We start from the raw sequence: 12,286 nt of genomic DNA, 5'->3' as shown, positions 1-12,286 counted from the left end.
CTGCGCCTTCATCGCGAACCACCACCACCATATCCCGCTTTCATGCACACCCAAACAAGCGAAGCGGGCTTTTGTTGTTGAAAGTTTTGCGCTGCATCACACAATGCACCGGAGCGGCCACACAATGTTCCAACCGATGGACGAAAATGGCAATTGCATTGCACTTCCCTTGCACCATATCCCAAGAATCCATCGTCTATTTTGTATTCCCCGCTCCTTGCGCTACTTCTTCTGCGCTTTTGTTGCTTCCCCTATTTCGGGCAGCAATTTTGTTCTCATCTCTTTTGCAAGTTCACTGCTCCCCGTACGCCCATCCCATTCTGTGCTCATTTCTCACTTAAGAACGGGCTATCATCAGCTTGGTTTGATGTAGTTGTTGCAGAACCCATTTGAGAGAGAAAGAGATCGGAGGGATGTTGGGTGTAAAGGCAACCCTTCCTGGGCAGGAGCAGCCGGGCCAGTGTGAACGGGACAGCATGGATTGGGAAAGAAATTAGGTTAAATAAATGTCAGCTATATTAATGATATTTCATTCGCTTCTAAAAGCTTTTTCGTTGGCCCCGCTCCCTCTCACGGCCCCTTACGTTGTGCTGTCCATTCTCGAGACATCCTTTTGCGTTCACCGTGGAAGCAGAGCGCCCGAACTGTGTTGTATAGTTCGCAAAACGATCGCATTTCAACACCCAATACACGTGCACACACACACTTACAAACACACACAAAACAAGCAACAACGATAATGATTAGTGCAATGAATCATCGTTAGCTTGCATTGGAAAACAATAGCGTTCCTCCCCCGTTCCCGGTTTGAGCAGAAGAAGCGACAGCAGGAGCAGCTTGTTCGAAAGCGACCCTTTCTCTGCGAACACTGATCATTCGCCTTGGATCATTTATTATCCAACCCGGTGGCAGTAAGGCTACAACTCAAGCAACAAACATTCAGGAAGAAGGATCTCTCCGCCACCCCGGCACCGGAACTCATCGATGATACAGCACTAGCGAAACTCCCGCTCACACACACACACCCGCCAACAATTGGCGCCAATGAAGCTGGCCACGGAACGCTGTTTTATTGGCATACCCCAGACCGAAGTAACACAATCCATTCACTCAATTGCTTTCCATTTGCGCGCCAGTAAGCGCAGGACGCTGCTTTGATCTTTTGCCGTCAGCGTGATGGAAGGAAAGTGAATCTGACTTCTGTACTACTGTGGCCCTTTTTCAGAGTGTAAGGGGAAAGGTATTGGGTGTCATCTTATGCACAAACCCGTTCCGGGAAAGTGTGCGCTGTTTGGAATTCAATCAAGATGAAGGTAAGAAAGCAAAGACAAAGGTGTGGAGTCAAGCCTTTTGGCACTTAGGCGGTGGAGTGTTCACTTAGAGCAGGGTTAAAGTCAATACCCTTCCTTCGCCGAAGAAGCTCAACGGCGTGGAGGTGATGGTTGAGCGTTTTTCTAGTGAAAATTGCCTGTAAAATACAGCGTTTCTAGAAGAAAACTCTGCGCGTGTGAAGAAAATCATTGCCGTGCTGTTCTAGGAACATTTATTGATAAGAAGTCGTTACACTGTAACCTTTAAAAATGTCTGTTATGCCTTTTATACCTTATGTCTTAGAATGTAAGATATAACCTTCAAGGTCATTTCAAGATAAAGATTAGACCTTGTAAAGGGTCATAGAATACCGACAGTAGTTTGAAGTTGGTACATGCAAAAAGGGAGATTGTGGGAGTTAACAGCTATTATAACTACAGTAGGTGACCGCTAACTGAGAGGTAAACAAGCTCCAGTTAACGTTCGCTAACTTAACAATGTTCGCTAACTGGAGTGACGTTTCTATGGATTGATTGTTTTGATTGACGTTGACTGGAATAAACATACCAAACTTTTTTTTCATTTATGTTGATATAAAGTATAGTAATTCGTGTAATAACATAAATTAATAGCAAACGTAGGCAAGAGACCCTAAATTTGTTTGAAAAATGCACATTTGCGACAAATTTCTCTTCATGAGATTCCGGATGTTTCATGTTTTGACGTTTAAGTGTTCGTTAACTGAGAATCACTCCAGTTAGCGAACCTCCAGTTAAAAAGCACTCCAGTTAAAACACATCCAGTTAGCGGTCACCTACTGTATTACAAACAGACATTGAACACTAGCAAGTCGTTAAATAACACACAGTAGTTGATGGATAGAAATCGCTTCCTTTGTCAAATATATTTTTTGTCTTTACAGATTTCCTTTAACGGGTATGCGCTGAGGGTTGGAATGGTACATAAAAATACATTTTCTAACATAACAAGATTTCCCAGTTATGGCAAACGTTCACAACCAATTTCAGTTCCCATTACTTCCATTTGAACTGATTCATATTCAAGCGTAAAAAGACAATCTTTAACGTTAAAAGTATATGCTACAAAGGAACAATGGATGCTCAACCATTCCGCGATGTTGCAGAGCATGAAATCAAATCCTTAACAAGTACGGACGGGTACAACACAGACTCGATACGGTCACACATTTATCTCCATTTCTCGAGCACGAGCAAATTGGCAACCCGATAACGAATGCAACCGGATATACAGCGATATTGGTTCCACCGTCACCAGCACCATCACCAAATCCACCATGCAAAACCACTGCGGGTCATACACTTACATGCTGCTCCTGACAGCTCTGCCTGCCAGTGTCAACGAACATGATCCGAACAACGCATCTCGTATCGGAAACACGCGCAGGGCTTTCACTTCCCAGCAGCTATTACGTAGTGCCATCGTGCGCAAACTGAACCAAGCGTAAGCCAGCCGGAAAAAAACGATAGTGTTCCACCGGACTGCACTACTGTGTGCTGGATTGTTCCGGTGAGGTTTTTGTTTGCCACCAGGATACACACTGTGGTTCTGCTGGTTTCCCCCTTTTTTTCTTTGCTACTCTTTGCAGATTTAAATCGCCACCTACCCCAACGGGTAGGGAGATAGATGTGGGAAATTCATCATGCATACGTTAACTTCGTACAGATACAGGTGTATGCGGATGGCGCTCTTTTGTTCGTACCTTTGCGTAAGAAGATTTTCCACCTCAGCAATCAGTTTGTAAGGCAATGATACATACATACAGACCGGGCAAAGCGAGCTGTGCAAGATGAGCGTCACAAAAGCAGATGGTCACATTGAAGCAAGGAAGCAGCGACTAATCAAATTATGTAACCGGTGGGTCACAACAACTCGATGGAAAAAGTGTTGTAAAAACGGTTCGACTGATTGGACTTTAAACGTGATCTGAATGATATGGAAATGTGAAACCATCATAATCGGATCAATTTTTGAAGAAACAGTTTGACGGAAAAATATCTTTAAACAGTCGAGAAGATGTTAAAATTATAGAATTTAAGACCACAAACCATTGAAACTTCAACAGCTTGTAGAAGTTTTGAAATCGTGGTAAACAATTTTTTTTTTGCAAAATTTATGATCTTGAATATTCAAATGTGTAATTTCTAGTTTAAGATGACATCATATATTATTCTATACAGCATTTGTTCACCATAATCTTATAAAACATCAAGAACTCTAAAAATTGGAGGAATAAGAATCAAAACCGATTATAACGTTGTTCTAACAATTTGTAAGCTACCAAATCTTTCCATCCTGTCATTTATCTCACAAGCCGCCCCAAAAAGCCGGAAATTGTCCTATAGTCCACGCCACGCTTTTCGACCCCTTCTTCAGCCCAAGTCGCATTCCTAATACCTTAACCACAACAAAGAAAACTCCAGTTAGCAAAGCTGGAAATCATCATCTGGTACATCCCAGAGCCGTTTTCTCATTAAAAATCAATTTCTTAACACTTCCGCGTCATGGCAACGCGCGTTCAACGTTCAAAGCGAGTGAAACTTTCTGCGGCCCATTCTTTTCCCCCATCCCCAATCAACCCAACTTCTCCAGAGCAGAGAAGCCGCATACCTTTGACCATGATCGTGGAAGTAACGGCAACGCTACGAGAACGATTCAATCCTCGGATCGGTCGGAGGCACTGAAAAGTGATTATCGAACCGCAGGACCAAACTCCCCATCTCAATCCGAAACGGACAGCCTATGTTTTGGGAGCAGAAAATTAAGAACAACAACCGGCGACGAACTCCGATAAGCCGTACCAGCGGGCATTTCGGCCTCGGGAATCGAAACCGCAACACCAGCCGCACACGTTGCGCTGACCAAAGTGCCAGCAATCGCCGTCACGCCATAAACCGTATCACGGAAGGTTTTCAGTGGATTTACATTATGTACAGCTTATCCTCGCCACGCACGCAGTTTTCGGCAGGCAGACCCCGTTTGCCGCAGATCGATACTAACGCTTGCCACACAGCGTGTGTATGGCGCTGTGTACAGACTAACGACAAACTTTCACATGCCCAGCCCGGCCCCTGCCGCTTCCCACACTACCATCGGGGGAGCTTTCGGTGGTGCCGATCTTATGCACTAATAAAAGGAATTTATAATTAAAATGCTGTCTATTTAATTATGCCACCCTAAATTATTTCAGCATTCATTATTAGCTCCTTTGTAACTTGAATACCTTTTTCCAGCGGGGAGAGGGCGGAGAGTTTGGTGAGAAAATTAACCATCCCGGGAACCCGAGGGCAATAAAAAACCGCTGCAGTAATATGAGACGTGCTCATCCTGCTGCCGGCAGTTGATATTGGGCAGACGAAAAAGCCTCTACTAGGCAGGTACTGGACGTGTAACGGTCTACCAAACAAGGCCCAACTGGCCGGCGATTGGTTGAGGTCAAGTGGTTGGAAGGTCGTGATCCTATCATCTCAATCCTGAGCTTTAATCATTACCAACAATCTCGAAGGAGTTTGTCTGATTGAGTCTAGATACATAATTAGTATGGGACGTGTGATAAAAACGAACCTAGACAGCAAAGGCGTTACCTTACGACGTCACAAAACACTAAAATGGCTAATCCTTTGGAGATAATCTTTTAGTAGACTATCGATTCATCAAATATCGATATTGCTATATGGTGTTTCCATTATGAAAGCATGCGAACATTCAAACTAGTTTTGCAAACATTAACACCTTTCATTTAAAGAATCAAAATTGTTTCTTATTAGATGATTAAGTATAAGTAATATCTAAATCAAAACATGTCAAATTTCTTTACCCTACATCTGAAATATATTACCATAACTATATCCCAAATTTAACTATTTTACAAGTAATACAAACTTCCACAATAGCAAACGATTATCTTAAAAGACGTTACATATTTCATGCTGAATGTAAATCATTTCAACCCTTTTCGCGTGATGTTTTTCTGCGACTCTTGTGGAGGAAAACAAACCCGTACATCATGCCCCAAAGTGCTCGATTGTCTTACCCAACGGCTTCTACATAAATAATATCATACCTCACAGTTTCACTATTCGCACACCGCTCAGCAAATAGTCCATGTGCCACGCGCGGATGCCGGCATCACGAGATAAATGAACCTCGGGCCAGGTGTATGTTTACGCTTTGCCAAGACACATGAGACCCCTGCTGCCGGTTTAGCGCAGTCGGCGGGTAGTGTTTATGGTGGTGCTCCAAGCGGCTCGAATTCTGGTAGGCATTTTGCACTAAAATGTGTTATTGTTTCGGGCACCAGTAGTAATGAAACGACGGTATTGATGGAATGGTAGCCCGGTGTGCATTTAATTCACCGTCGGATGTGTGTTTTCATGACTAATACTAACATTCAACATTTGAGCCTTACTAAATGTACTCGATACGTTGCAGTAAACGCCGCACAACCTGTAAATGAAATTATTCCACCAACATCGATGCTCTAAATCACCTGCAAACCCCGGACACCTGCCAACCGGGTGTCGATTCGAGACTGCAATTTGATATTATGCTTAAAATTTAATAAACCAGCGAACACATCCTCGACACATAAGCCCGCACGAAACCGGCGAACCGATCACCGTGAGAGCTGTCGTAACAAAAATCGATACCGAATCCACAACCGCAACCAGAGTGAGCGATGGAGGTGAGCGATAGGGCGCTCGGCCTCGGTGATGAATTTCGGCTGCTCGATTAGCACGGGAACACCGACCCAAAACCACAACCAGCCCCCACTGTGTCACACCGGCTAGGCTTTCGGGCAAATATTGGAACCATCGGAACCTGTGGTCTCTTCCCCTAAAACTCCTCTATCGGTAAGCCTGGGGAGACAAATTGTTCGAACGGTGGTTGACGAAATTCGCTATTTTAATTACAAAGTTCGGTTGTGGTGTAACCGTGCACAGCGCAGCAGATCGTGTTTGTTTTCCACAATAACTCAGATGCTTTGTTTGGTTTGAGTTCTTACTTTTAAATTGAGACTTTCTCCGAAATGTAATGGAAATATTCCAACTCCATGTTGCAACTTCTCTTTAAGAATTCAATGCGGTACCGCACGGTTTTAAAGCTCCCTTACCATAGCTTTTATGGTGACATTAATTTAAGCATCATTTGTTGTATTGCTTTCACTGCCATTTCTCAGCAAATGCTCTGGGTGAAATCGATTTTTGTACCCAAACAAACAACAAAAACAAAACACAGATTCTTTCGTATTCTCAGAATAGACATCAACAACCCGGCTCAAAGATCAGTTGGTTCGGCGGCCCTAATAGAACATCAAGAACACAACGCGTGTGCAGCCCTTCCAACATTGAGCAACATTGACGTAAAGGATTCTTTTCGCATCTTTTGAAAGCACACCAGTCCCGTATCTTCTTTGCGTATTTTTTTGTTTTGTTTCGACATTATACTCATGACCCTATCATCATCGTACACGAGGCTTACTTTCCTGGAATTGAGTTGAGCTGGCGTCGGATGGAGAGGGTTTCGAAGAAAAGTTACAATGGCAATTCTTTTAAAAAAAGCATTTGTATGTCCTTTGGCACGTATATGAAACAAAGCTCATCAGATAAATAGCTTTGGTTTCGAATTCGGCACTCTAAAACAGTACTTTAATGTTTCCTGAAAATAACCTGGAAACGCAAAAGCTCTCCGATATGGAGCTTAAACCTTTCATTCAAATGATTATACCCATTTCCCGATGGAATCAATTCATCACGGAAGTTGTTTTGTGTGTACGCGCAGAAAATGTAGGCCACACATAAATAAATCCCGCTAAATGATGTCCTCCATTCACCTGCAACGGCTGCAAGATTCTTGGAGAGCTCTCCCCATCTCCCCCGATAAGTTCCGCAGCGATAGCGAAAAACATCGCTTTTTTCATCTCTTGATGAACAACACCCGGTGTCGACACCTCCCTAAGGGGAAGGGTTTTTGTTTCCACAAACCTTCAAAGGGTGTGATTCTTGCGCTCAAAGCACCACGCCACACTGGGCCGTGAGACGTGAGCAGAATGTACACAGCAAAGAACAACGACTATACGCCCAAGACCTAAGCCTTTCGAGAGCTGTCGTTACCGGGAACGGGGGCGCATTAATGATTTCAGCACGAGGCACTATTTATCACACAAATCTCATTTGCTCGTTTGCACTAATATGATTGATCATACAAAACAGAGGGAGGCTTCTGTGTTAATGATATTTTATGATTACTTACTGCCGCCCGCTCGCATTGCAATGGCACCGAGGTACGCTCGGCCGTATGTAATGAAGTTGCAGTAATTATGCCAAGGAGCTTCGAGGGCACGTTGTTCAGGAAGTTGTCGTAGAAGCTGGAAATAAAATTATAAGAATAAAATCATCATTTTGTTTGATGGAGCGTGTTGAAGTGTTTTTGTTCACAAATCATATTTAACAGAGTAGGATGAATTGAAAAACGGATGAGAACAATACATGTGTAAAATAGTATAGGAAATATAAGGAATAGAATAATTTGGAATAATAATAATAGAATAATTAAATAGTGTATGTATCAAGTTGATTAGTTAGTCATCTTCAAATATTCTAAAGAAAATTCTTAAAACCTGAAGTCATGACAAGATTGGAGCAGCATCCAGTCAAATTTCCAAATCGTTCAAATAGTTTCTCGTCTCTTCGGACATGTTTAAAGTCAACTGTTAATACCACATCTATAAAAAAAAAACAATACCAAGATCAATACACCCTTATCGACTTTATTTTGCTTTTCAATTTATATCCCTTTTGTACCTTCGTATCCGTCACAACTTCCTTGCTCTACCATGTTTGCCAGCTCGATGCGCTCCTTTAACCTGACGAGGAGGAAATATGAAGACCAGAAATACTATCGACAACCGACCAGCAAAAAACCTTCACCAACGCGCGTACCAGGCAAAAGAAAGCTGTCGTGCAAACGTACTTCACTTTTCGGTTGTTTGGTTATTCCCATCACAGAGACACAGAGGAGGGCATACGGACATGGGAACCGGAGAAAAAGCGCGACGTAACGGAAAACATGAAGTCTAAGTGAAGCTGCAGCCCTCAGCAGGACACATCGTGCATTTTGGTCGACTTGCTTTCCTGCTTCTCCTCTCGTTGCGCCGGTCTCTGAACCCCGGTGAGGCCCGGTTCAAGCGGCACTAATCCTTTTGTTGATTTCCTTCGGTAGCTAGTAATATGAGTGCTCTTACATGTAATGTCAATAATAAACCGGCGATCGACGGCGGCTCAACGTGCCGGGCTCACCGTGCGCTTATAATGGGTTTCCATTTTTGGTCTCCTTCTGTGACAATATTGACGGTAGTAATTTAGTTTGTGCATCATTCCGTCAGTTTTGCTTCAGTCTTTTCGAGATGGCAATTGTGGAGCTTGGGGCAAGAGTATAAGGATTAGTGGCGCTCAGGAACTTTTGTATGCAGATCTAGTGATGGTGATAAACGTGTTTGTATAGCTTTGTGTAATATTTTACTGAACTAGGAGCATGGTTTTCAAACAATATAAAGAAATCACAAAAAAATATACATAAAATTCAATCAATTAATAGCAATTTTCTTTACTAAGATTGAAATCGATGGTTCACTTCAAGTTCAAAAGTGAATAGCTGCTCCTTGAACTTTACATCAATAGTGAGTTAAAATATTGACTCTATCACTCCCCTCCTTAAGCATTGGCAGCGAAGAAAGAAAGCACTAAAAACCCCTGAGCATGTTGGGTTACTGCTATTCAACTTAAGCAGATCATTCAGTGCCTCCGCTTCCTGGACAAACAATTGAGCGGAACATTTATTGTTTGTGTTCGATTTTATGTCCTCCATTTGCATACCCATTATGACGCACAAGCAAACTAACCACCACCCACCAGCCTGCTCAGTAGCAGAAGCAGCAGCAGCTTAAAACAGATAATTTTCACTACCATTTGCGTTGGCTGCGACCAGGCCCGGATGCGATCGGATTATTATTAACCTTTCCAAATGGCACATGCCACCTGCCGACCGTAGCCGTAGGACCGAAACAAATCGTATTCAAATTGCGAAACAAACCCGCATCGCTCCAAATTCCCCGGGAAAGGGAGGAAAGCGACAAGCTGTAATAAACCGCTTGCGCTTGTAAACGCCTACTGCTTCCTGTTTATTTTTTATATTTATGTCTTTTTGTCCATCGGCAAACACTGGCCATTTGCTGCGTGGCACCGACGCAAGAGGGTCACGTTTATCAATCACGTGCCCGGTTGCCATTCATCAGTAGAAAACGTGCCGCAATGTAGCGTAATGATCAGCCGTGAATCACCCTCCCCGTGTAATCTGGAACCGGTCAGGACCGCTTCCACCGAAGTATATCCAATTATTTACAAACTGACCATCTATTATGCATTAGCACCCCGCTTCAGCTTGTTGATTCATCACGATCACGGTGTTGCCGGTTCTAAAGAATTCGCAGCCAGTTTTGGGGTGAAGGCGATAGCAAACAATCCGGCGGGGGTTTGGAATCAAGCAGTACACAGCTTCCGGTTGCATTCGAGTCACGTTTCGGGGTTCTTCGATTGAGCAAGAAAAATGGAGAAAATCGTGTACAAATCAAATTGGACTGTGGGCGAGAATGCATAGGGAACATTGTTATCGCTATCATTTTTGGGATGTTTTGTTGTGGCCCTAGGGTGACGTTCGAGAGATGTGTCGAAACATGCTGACGTTCGGACAGACTAACAAGAGGTTGGTAATACGAAGGAACAGTCTGTTGATAAGTTGCATCTCATCCTTTTTACGTACTTGTGCTAGTGTTTGAGATCAACAAATAGTTGAATGCATTAAACGCACACGTAGTGCTGAAAATTGCCTGCTATTGCATAGAAAGGTAATACAACTATCATAAATTGTCAGCTTTTACAGCATTCTGTTATGGAATCACATGTTTCAATTGTTTATTACTCGTTCAATGGATAACAATGGATCCGTGTGAATGTTCTTAAGTCTAATATTAGTTTAAGATAAGTAGAAAGATCATCTTAATAATTCGTTTCTCAGGCAATGTTTAAAGGATTGCACTGAGGTTCCAAAATCAAACAAATGACGAACTTCATTGAACACCCTAATCATGGAGTTGACGGGGTCTCTAGATCCATATCTAGTTCGACTACGGTTCAGGGCAAGTAGCGGACGAGAACGAAGCTGAACAGCAGGCGCGTAAAAGTTTAACTGCTGGAGCAGGGATGAACAGTCGATGTTACTTTGCAGTAAACCAGCCACAAACAGTTGTTGCGCGGTACGGGGCCTGATGTGGAGCGGTTGCAGTCCGAGAAGCTGAAGTCGCGTTTCATAAGGTGGTAACTGTCTGCCAGGTTGCCAAAGCAACAAGCGTGTTGCGTATGGGGATAAGCAACGCTGTATCGATTCCATTCTTTCAGAAAGTCTTTGGGTTGAGGGCTTCCAGACAACACAGGCGTATTCGAGTAACGGGCGGATAATACCGCAGTATAACGCTTTGATGCAGACTGGGTCTTTGAAATCTCTTGTTATTCGAAACAACATGCCAAGCAATTGATTACCTCGGGTAATCACCTCCTCCGTTTGCTGGTCAAATGACAGCTTTGAAACAAGTATGACTCCGAGATCCTTCATAGCATTAGTGCGTTCTATAGGTAAACCGTTTGTTAACAGGTGATCGGTTCTTCGTATATTTGTTTAATGCAGCTGAAGTTATAATAATGTGAAATATATTCATATAAAGGGACTGGTGGTGATTCTTCTTCTTCTTCTTCTTCTTCTTCTTCTTCTTCTTCTTTGGCTCAACAACCGATGTCGGTCAAGGCCTGCCTGTACCCACTTGTGGACTTGGCTTTCAGTGACTAATTGATTCCCCCCCCCCCCATAGCAGGATAGTCAGTCCTACGTATGGCGACGCGGTCTATTTGGGGATTGAACCCATGACGGGCATGTTGTTAAGTCGTACGAGTAGACGAATCAAACTGGTGATATTTGTACTACGAACTACGAGACTGGTGGTAATATTTGTAGGAAATTTTAATAAGAACGTGTACACCTTTATCGCTGGTCGGTTTGCAACTGTATATTCGCTTGTCCTTTTTTATCCAAAAATTCATGCAGTTTTAATAATTCATGCAGTTCGAGTAGTTCATGATGTTGACCAGTAATCTTAGTTTCCTAATGTTTTACGCATAACAATTCAAATTGATTTTCGAAAACAATTCTTCTTATTCCAACAAATAGTTCTTAGTATTTTTCATAGTCTTGTATTGAAAATGAACTAGCTTGTGAAACCGATCTAATTTGCAACTCATCTAAAGCTTAAGTTGTCTAGAATGAATCTGCGAACCACCCAGTAGTACGTTCTTCGTTGTGAGGCTCCTATACTATCATACATCTTTGCGATGAATGAAAAGAACATTATGGGTATAAAAATAATGGTCCAAAATGGAATAGGGAAAGGATGCATAAAGTAACTCATTAGATAGACAAAAGTTATGAACAAAAAAAAGAAGAAATTATAAGTATAATTTAATGCAAATTGATTGATATTTACTCTATCTAACTCCATTCACTCCACGATACCAGAATCAATGTATGATCAAACAACAACAAGATGTGAATTATCCCAGCTTACAAGACTAAGCTACGCTAATTGTACCCTATAATCGTTTTTTCATACCTTACTTTGGATAAACTATCCGGATAGGAATCGTACAACGTTTTTTTTATTCTACAGTCTAAAATAACATAAACTTCAATATTCATTTGAATTTGGAATTTGCAGTAGCATGAGCAATGCAGTTTTGAAACCATATTGCACTAAGCTGTGTTTACACAAAACAAAATTGAATGCACAATCCATCCCCATGCAAGCAATAAAACCAATGCCAAAATGAAAACA

At 42.4% G+C, this 12,286-nt stretch overlaps 1 protein-coding gene across 3 annotated transcripts in view; it reads right to left on the bottom strand.

The window, feature by feature from the left end:
* LOC120894057 (potassium voltage-gated channel subfamily KQT member 1) overlaps nt 1-12,286 on the bottom strand; it is a 242,049-nt gene that overhangs the window by 181,937 nt on the left and 47,826 nt on the right. For all 3 annotated transcript variants that reach the window (XM_040296406.1, XM_040296407.1, XM_040296408.1), the window contains one exon: nt 7,603-7,717. The gene's annotated coding sequence lies outside the window, so the exon portion shown is untranslated. The remainder of the gene's footprint in view (nt 1-7,602; nt 7,718-12,286) is intronic.

The sequence above is a fragment of the Anopheles arabiensis genome, chromosome 2 (genome assembly GCF_016920715.1).
Source record: "Anopheles arabiensis isolate DONGOLA chromosome 2, AaraD3, whole genome shotgun sequence".
Taxonomy (NCBI): domain Eukaryota; kingdom Metazoa; phylum Arthropoda; class Insecta; order Diptera; family Culicidae; genus Anopheles; species Anopheles arabiensis.
This window is presented reverse-complemented; position numbering and strand designations above follow the sequence as displayed.